The sequence below is a fragment of the Macrobrachium rosenbergii genome, chromosome 5, assembly GCF_040412425.1.
Source record: "Macrobrachium rosenbergii isolate ZJJX-2024 chromosome 5, ASM4041242v1, whole genome shotgun sequence".
NCBI lineage: Eukaryota > Metazoa > Arthropoda > Malacostraca > Decapoda > Palaemonidae > Macrobrachium > Macrobrachium rosenbergii.
The window spans coordinates 50263371-50271493 of NC_089745.1; the positions used below are offsets into that span (position 1 = coordinate 50263371).

Here is an 8123-nt window from a genome sequence, read left to right on the forward strand (position 1 = left end):
AGGGACTCCTCTTTTTGGTGTTTTATATGAGTTTCCAGTCTGTACACAGTATTTTCTTTCATGCACATGGTCTTTCAGATATTCAAAGGCTTCTTCAGTAAGACCAATGAATTGTAAAATCATTTAGAAATTCAAGCACAACTGAATCAAAATCCGTGTTGAGATCGAGCAAGACCAATATATACCATATATTCGTCTTCGTCCAACCTTTCTAATGGATCGTTTGCAACAGAGCATACAGTAACCTCTTCAGAATGTATTTACCCTCTCCAGATGAATAATTAATTATTCAAGAATCACATCCTAGCATTTTGGACAAAAATAATAAATGTGAAACAGTTCTACATGAACTTACATTTTGAAACTCAAGTGCAGCTTTCAAAACTGGTCTAATGACATCCACTTTCTCTGATGTAGGGAACTTGTACTCAGAGATATTTGCATTTGTGGCTTTCGCCATTATATCAGCAAGGCATGAAAAATTTCCTATTCCTACGAATTCAAATATTACCACTGGATCGAATTCACCGTGAAATCTCGATTAAATCTGAATAGCCTTTCATTGGTATCAAGTTCCGTGCTTATCAGATTCGGCGTTGCAGCAAAAGTGGCAGTTACATTCTCAGTTTTTCCTTAGAAAATAAGAAAATTATCAGCCAGTTCTTGACCACTGAAAACTTCAGGGAACCTTTCTCCTTAACAAGTAAGGTTAAGCCATCAAGAAGTCTATATACATTTTATTCAAATCCATTTCCGCTCCTCGGAATTTCTCATTATAATATTCGGTTTTCCGGCTTTTTTCTTCCTTAATAAGTAATTGTAACGGTTCTTTACTGATCTGTACTTCCCATGAAATTTGTCCTCTTTGCGTCTTTTAACCTTCTTGAATGAATGTGTTCTCTTCTTAATACGTTCTCCATCAGCGGGAACATATCATAATCCCTTCTGTTCACCTGATTATAAACATTAATGAGACAATTTACTTACACTGCTCTGAATAGGTCTAGGTTACCGTTGTCACAAGGAATATTCATAACTTCATTGAAATTCTGAATTACTATATTAATAAAAACATACAGAGAGAAATTCGATCTATTCCTCAAGGTTATTTTCTTTGTCACACTGTTTTTTAATACAAGTATTCTATACTTCATAAGCTTATGAACTGAAGAGATGGCGCACTTCTCAACACTAACATCTGATGCACTGTTATTTACCAAGTCACTTACAGCAAGATCTACTGTACGTCCAGTCGAAGTTGTTGAGCCTTCAGCATCATGAACTAGTCGATGTGATTCCAATACCTCGCTAAAGACTATTGCATTATGACTTTCCGGGTCGTCCATCCGCATAATAGTCCCCACAGCTGTAGACTTTTGTAGCGACCATGTCAGTCATTTCTATAAATGTCCCCGTAGACGGGGCACTGCCGCCAGCGCACCTCACGTGATACACTGTAGGCATTGCTAAAAGGCGTTTCTTGTAGCGTCTTTTCGGCCCCTAGCTGTACCTAATTCGTAACCTTTTACTTTTCCTCCATTGCCACTTCCTTTCTTCAGTCTCGCTGTCCAGCCCACTTAATTGTTAGTTCTTGGTGAAACCGTGTGTTCTTTTTTTTTTCCGGTGCTATCTATTTATACAAGCGCTTCCTCTTCCTTATTTACCAGATCTCTATCTCTCTCTCCAATCACTCCAACTCCCTCTTTTCATTGTCTTAAGCAACTTGGTCGCATGTATGGCAAATTCCTCTATAAAAAAATTTACACTTGACCGTTAGGTCCATAGACGACAATGCATGAGAACCCAGTAGGGAGGTAGTGCCGTCAGTGCACCTCATGCGGTGCACTGTATGCATTACTTAAGGTTTTTTGCAGCGTGCCTCCGGCCCCTAGCTGCAACCCATTTTGTTCCCTTTACTGTACCTCCTTTCATATTCTCTTTCTTTCATCTTACTTTCTAGCCTCTCTTAACAATTGATTCGTAATGCAACTGCGAGGCTTTCCTCCTGTTACACCTTTCAAACCTTTTACTGTCAATTTCAGTTTCAGCGCTGATTGACCTCATAGGTCCCAGTGCTTGGCCTTTGGCCTAAATTCTATGTTTTCAGTACAGTTCAATTGACCGTTGAGGTCTATGGACAACAACACATGAGGTTCGCCGATCTCAGTATTTGAAGTTTGACAGCAACATTACCATTTGAGGTAGACCTCGTATTAATAACCGGAATGTCTTTAAAGGCGTAAGCAACCTCAACTTTCTCCAGAATGATTTTTCCTGGAGCCTGTGTAAATTTTATTACTAACAAATTCTTTACCTTGATGTTAGCTGCATAAGTTTTCGTCTCTCTGCTGTAGGAGTTATTGGCTTCTTCATTGCAATATATTGTTGTAGATTTTTGCTGAGTTTTTATAGAGAAAGTTGAACTTGCACTAAATATATATATATATATATATATATATATATATATATATATATATATATATATATATATATATATATATATATATATATATATATATATTTATATATATATTGTATATATATATATATATATATATATATATATATATATGTGTGTGTGTGTGTATATATATACATAAACAGTATACACACACATATATACGTACATAAATGTATACATATATATACATACAATAATATAGATATATACATTTATATATCTTGTAATTTATGTAAGGTAATCGCGTATTAATGATCTCTGATACTTTTTACAAATTATTTGTTTTGTTTTTCCTTTGCAAGCGGCTTCTTACTGAAGTAGATAAATATGAAAAATAAAAAGTGCAAGCTGAAAGATATATGCAACATATATATATATATATATATATATATATATATATATATATATATATATATATATATATATATATATATGTATATTTCAGCTGAAAACTTAAGCTGAGTTTGTTTGCACTTGTTTTATATATATATATATATATATATATATATATATATATATATATATATATATATATATATACAGTATATATATCTTTCAACTGAAGACTTGAGTTGAGTTTGCACTTTGTTTATTTTAATATTTATTCATTTCAATAAGAAGCCATTTTCAAGGGAAAACAAAACAAATATGCCGTAAAATAAAACGTATCACAGATCATTCACGCATGAATACCTGTAAGTAAATGATTTACAAAGAGTCAAAACAGCCCTCCCAGCAAACAAAACATTCTTCCATCCAGCAGTCGCAAGTGACGTATGTTGAAATGAGATGAGCAACCCTTTCCCTTTGCCAGAAGCAAAACTGCACGAAATCGTCTTCGTCGTAGGAAGCGATGTCTTTGAAATGATCTAATGCGATGTCCCAGTTAAATTCAGTTCGAGACATATTATGCGATCGCGTGAATGCGGCCTCATTAGATGTTTCTGCGCCGTGTACAAGTAGGGTAACTCGACCCAGAATTACTCGTCTCTGAATATTATTTGCATACACATTTACGAAGAAGAGAGAGAGAGAGAGAGAGAGAGAGAGAGAGAGAGAGAGAGAGAGAGAGAGAATAAAATTGACAAGGTTGTGGAATTTCAAATAATTGACAAAGACAGTGTCCAAGATGATACCTTTAAAATAGTCTACCAAGACACACACACACACACACACACAGAGAGAGAGAGAGAGAGAGAGAGAGAGAGAGAGAGAGAGAGAGAGAGAGAGAGAATAACACTGACAAGGCTGTGGAATTTCTGGAATTTCGAAGAATTGACAAAGACAGTATCCAAGATGATACCTTTAAAATAGTCCACCAACAGACACTCGCACACACACACACACACACACACAGACAAAGAGAGAGAGAGAGAGAGAGAGAGAGAGAGAGAGAGAGAGAGAGAGAGAGAGAGAGAATAGTACTGACAATGCTGTGGAATTTCAAATAATTGACAAAGACAGTATCCAAGATGACATCTTTAAAATAGTCTACCAATGCACACACACACACACACACACACACACACACACAGAGAGAGAGAGAGAGAGAGAGAGAGAGAGAGAGAGAGAGAGAGAGAGAGAGAGATAATAACATTAACAAGATTGTAGAATTTCAAAGAATCGGAAAAGACAGTAGCCAAGATGATACCTTTAAAACAGTCTGCCAATACATACGAAGAGAGAGAGAGAGAGAGAGAGAGAGAGAGAGAGAGAGAGAGAGAGAAGCGTTTAACTTGGTTATGTATATACATCATGAGTCACGGCCAGGCAGTAATGCTAAAATGTTTGCCTATTTTGGGAAATGTGTAATACACTGGACGTCAATGTGTGATTGAGTCATTATCAAAGATTTCCTTACTGCGCATTACGGAAAAAACACAGCTTTAGTAAATGTTATGTCTGCAAGTACCTTCAAAAGTGATTTTCTATTTGAAGTTTTTTTTTCCTCTCTCTTCCAATTTCTTAAGAAAGATGACTTGCCAATCAGTCACTCGGATGGAGATCAGTTGATGGTAATTTCCGATTTGCGGAACAAACCTTGAGAACAAACTTAGTCACTACACTTTTTACTGGAATTGCTATTAATTCATCTGATTATATTATAAACTGTATTGCAAACAAGGAAATAATGTGTTTACTAACAAAAGTTAGTATTTTGTAACTATAAACTTATCCGCGAGCTTCGTTGGTGACGTACGATAATACGATACACCTAGAAAAATGACAAAAACATGACGTATCTTTGAGAAATATTTATATATCATGCCATGTTAGCATATCTGATTTTACAGATTTATAATTTTAACATGAACAAACCTAAAATAATTGTTTCTTACTGTTTAACTGGGGAAGATAATCGTATAATTGTGCGTACGACAATTCCTCCGCGATGCCGACACGACACGGGCAGCAAGTCAGCTGAGAAAACAGGTTTTGGGTCAGTTGATTGTTAACTTAGAGAAGAGTAAGGTAGTGTTAGAATTTTTGGTGAATATATAACTCTCGCGATCGTGATTTGGTTTTCCATGATCGATATAAATTCTGTTGTGATTTGTTTAAGTAGTTCTTTTAAAAGTCATTAGTGTTACCGAAAGTGTTTTATATAATTCCTTCAAATTTTAACTTAGAAGTGAAAAATCTCGTAGAAATTGTTGTCTCCCTAGAAGATGGTATTTTTGTGAAGAAATTTAGGCCATGGGTTGATGCAAATAAGTATTTTACAACGTATTAGGTTGTCTTTGGTAATAAAGTTGTGTTCATTAACGAAATTCTCTCTCGTTCGAAACAGAAACCACTTGAACGCGGGCATTTTCGTGGAAGAAAACGCGTAAGAAAAAAGTGAAAACAAATTGACCCCGAGGTAAATAGTAAGGAGGAGGAGGAGGAGGAGACCTCTCCTCGCCTGCCCTGGTCCCTCGTAGCCTATACGTTGGGTGAACTTGAGAGTTTTAACCTCTCACATGAATTAATGTGGTGGAGAGGGGTCGAGGTCTTTAGACCCGAGGAATCGTCGGCTATTTTCCAAATGTAAGAGTGTGGACTTCGGGCCGTTTGACTCCATCGAAATGTAAGTAGCTATCCTGGACATGCAATAATTTTCATTATTATATTCTTTGCCGCATTATAGACTATGCCTACTTACTATAATCTCAATTTTATAGTGCTCTGTAGCTTAAGTCATGTATTGGAAAGTGAGCAGAATGGTTGGAGCGAGTTGGTTGGGGCCTGGACTGTATATTTCAGATGCAGAAAGTAAATATTGCTTTGTTTACCGCGCGGTCTTGAACTTGAATGAAGCACGGCTCTCATTTTGTGTGCACAATGCACTCGCCGTCTTACAAACCGACAGAAAGATGGAAGACTTGGGAAACGAAAGAAAAAGGGGCTTATTCATGAAGGCCTCGAGGAACAAAATATTTTAAAGTGGATTTAGGGCGTGGGTAGAAGCCTCGGGGCTTAAGGAAGGAAGAACGGAATGAGGAGTGGCTGATAACTAGAGTAGGGAGACGGATTAGTGATGGGAACAAGGGCAGTTATGGGATGGGGAAATGGGGAATGAAATGGCATGTGGGAAAGAAAATGGAATGGCCTCCCATTGGTTGTTTTTGTTGCTGGAATAGAATAATCACGCCTTATGCCAGCACAGGCTCTTGCTCGAACGAGTAGGACAGCTCGTTCAGGAAAGTAAGTAATTATTTTGAAGGGTTGAATCTAAGATTGCAAAAATAATAAAGGATCAGTTTATATGTAGAAATGACAAAGTTGTGAAATATATAGACATTTGACACCGGAAACAAAGATTGTAAAGGAAGTACAGTATCATCGTTTGGGCCATTTTGAGAATTGTAGGAAATTTTTATGAATTTCCACTTAAACATAGCATTAAGGCAACAGGAACCATTTTTCAATAAGAAGGCATAGGTATGGCTATCTGTTAGGCCTTCTGTTTTCCAGTGTCATACTATAGCTGCTGTTCATTGACTGCCCGTTTAAATTTCAGGTAGCCCTTGCCACTCGAGAAAATGACAGGCTATAGCCACTTGAGGTAAGAAATATGGTACCTCTCGTGTGCTAAGTAGCGTCATTTTGTGGCTTCTCATCGTATCCATTTTTCAGCTTATGAACAGATTGATACCTTTAACCTCAATATTAACCGGATTTTACTTGTCAGTGTGGATCTTAGATCGTGAATTAGGCTAATGGAATGGCTTCATTTTACTTTTTTATTTTATTCTTAGCTTGTTGTGATGAATGTTTTTGGTGTAGCCTAGGTAGATAACACAGTATTGCATAGGCCATTTCATTGCCACTACCTTTGATTATGCAGACAACGTTAAACTAGTAATGGCCAGTATTTATTAATAGAATCCAGTAATAGTAATTTAAAATCCATCAATACAGTAAACGCCAGTGTGGGACTGGAAAAGTTTTCCCCCAAAATGTTTAAATGAGAGATGAGACACGAACTTAGAAAAGTGCATGTCGTAAGACAGTGATGAAACACCGTAAAATCATGAAGACATTGTGAAAACGTCCTTCCCAGTTTCAAAGATAGATTGTGTGGTGGAGGAAGACATTGGTTTAGTTGACCGCGGAGGACATAGAAAGTTGTCATGTACCAGTAAAAAAAAATTAGGTATAACTACTATGGAACTGCCCGTCATTTAGAGGTAATGATGTCTTACATTCGTAATGATCTTTGGTTATTGCGAATGCAAGGTTTTATTACTTACCTGGTTAAGCCACTGTTGAGGAATGGAGAACCTGCCTTAGGTACGTGAAAGGGAGAGGGAGGAGCGTGCAGAGACAGTAGGCCTATAGAACTGGGTTTTCCCTTCATCTGTTTTGGAAAGGGTGGATTTTTTTTTTCACCTGGAATGTACAAGGAATCCTTTATAGTCTATCCTTGTGATGGCTTGAAAGTTAAAGGATTAACATTTTGAAATATTTACTGACTGTATTGAGAGTACTGTGTTGTTGTGTACGTACATTTTTACTTGTTAATAGCTTTTAATTCATTGGTATTTTTCTTAACCACTCCACCGGAAAATTTCATGTTTAGCTTTACTGCGTCTTCTCATATTTCATGCATTTGTTATTATTAATGATGACCTTGTCTTTTTAAGCTCATTAGAAGAGGCCAAAAGTTTAAACTCCCAGTAAATTTGGATGAGGACTACGAAGGTAATATCGTAAGTTTAACGCTTAAGGGTCAGGTGGAAATGAAGTTAGTAATATTATATTTTTATATTTTTCACCATAAGCGTATTGCTCGTGAGCATGGATGGTGTTTGCTTACCGGTTCTTAGCCAGTGTGCATACACACTCACACACATACGCGTGACGCATCTTCAACACTAAGCCGTTTCGTGCGCTTCCACAGAAGACTCATCAGCAACATGTAACACTTTACACGCTGCAACCTCTGCCCTGCAAACACTTAAACGTTTCCTGGTTTTATTATTATGGACCTTCCTTTCTAGTACTTATTCCACCCCATCTGTCCAGGGCTTGTTAGGTCTTCCTCTCCCGCTACCTCCCAACGCATCTGGATTGGATTCTATACTTTTCACCAAGCTGTCATTCTCTAATCTTTCTACATGACCAAGCCAGCCAACTTAATCTTTACATTTCACACCCTCTCAGTTCTTTTTATGCC

General features: G+C 37.0%; 1 protein-coding gene across 3 annotated transcripts in view; it reads left to right on the top strand.

Annotated features, from left to right (window-relative positions):
• The first annotated feature begins 4891 nt into the window (after nucleotides 1-4891).
• Nucleotides 4892-8123, top strand: part of LOC136838772 (uncharacterized) — a 96399-nt gene continuing 93167 nt past the window's right edge. The window contains exons 1-2 of one of the 3 annotated variants that reach the window (XM_067104276.1): nucleotides 4892-4951; nucleotides 5253-5531. The gene's annotated coding sequence lies outside the window, so the exon portion shown is untranslated. The remainder of the gene's footprint in view (nucleotides 4952-5252; nucleotides 5532-8123) is intronic. The other 2 variants (XM_067104275.1, XM_067104277.1) reach the window with 2 other exon arrangements.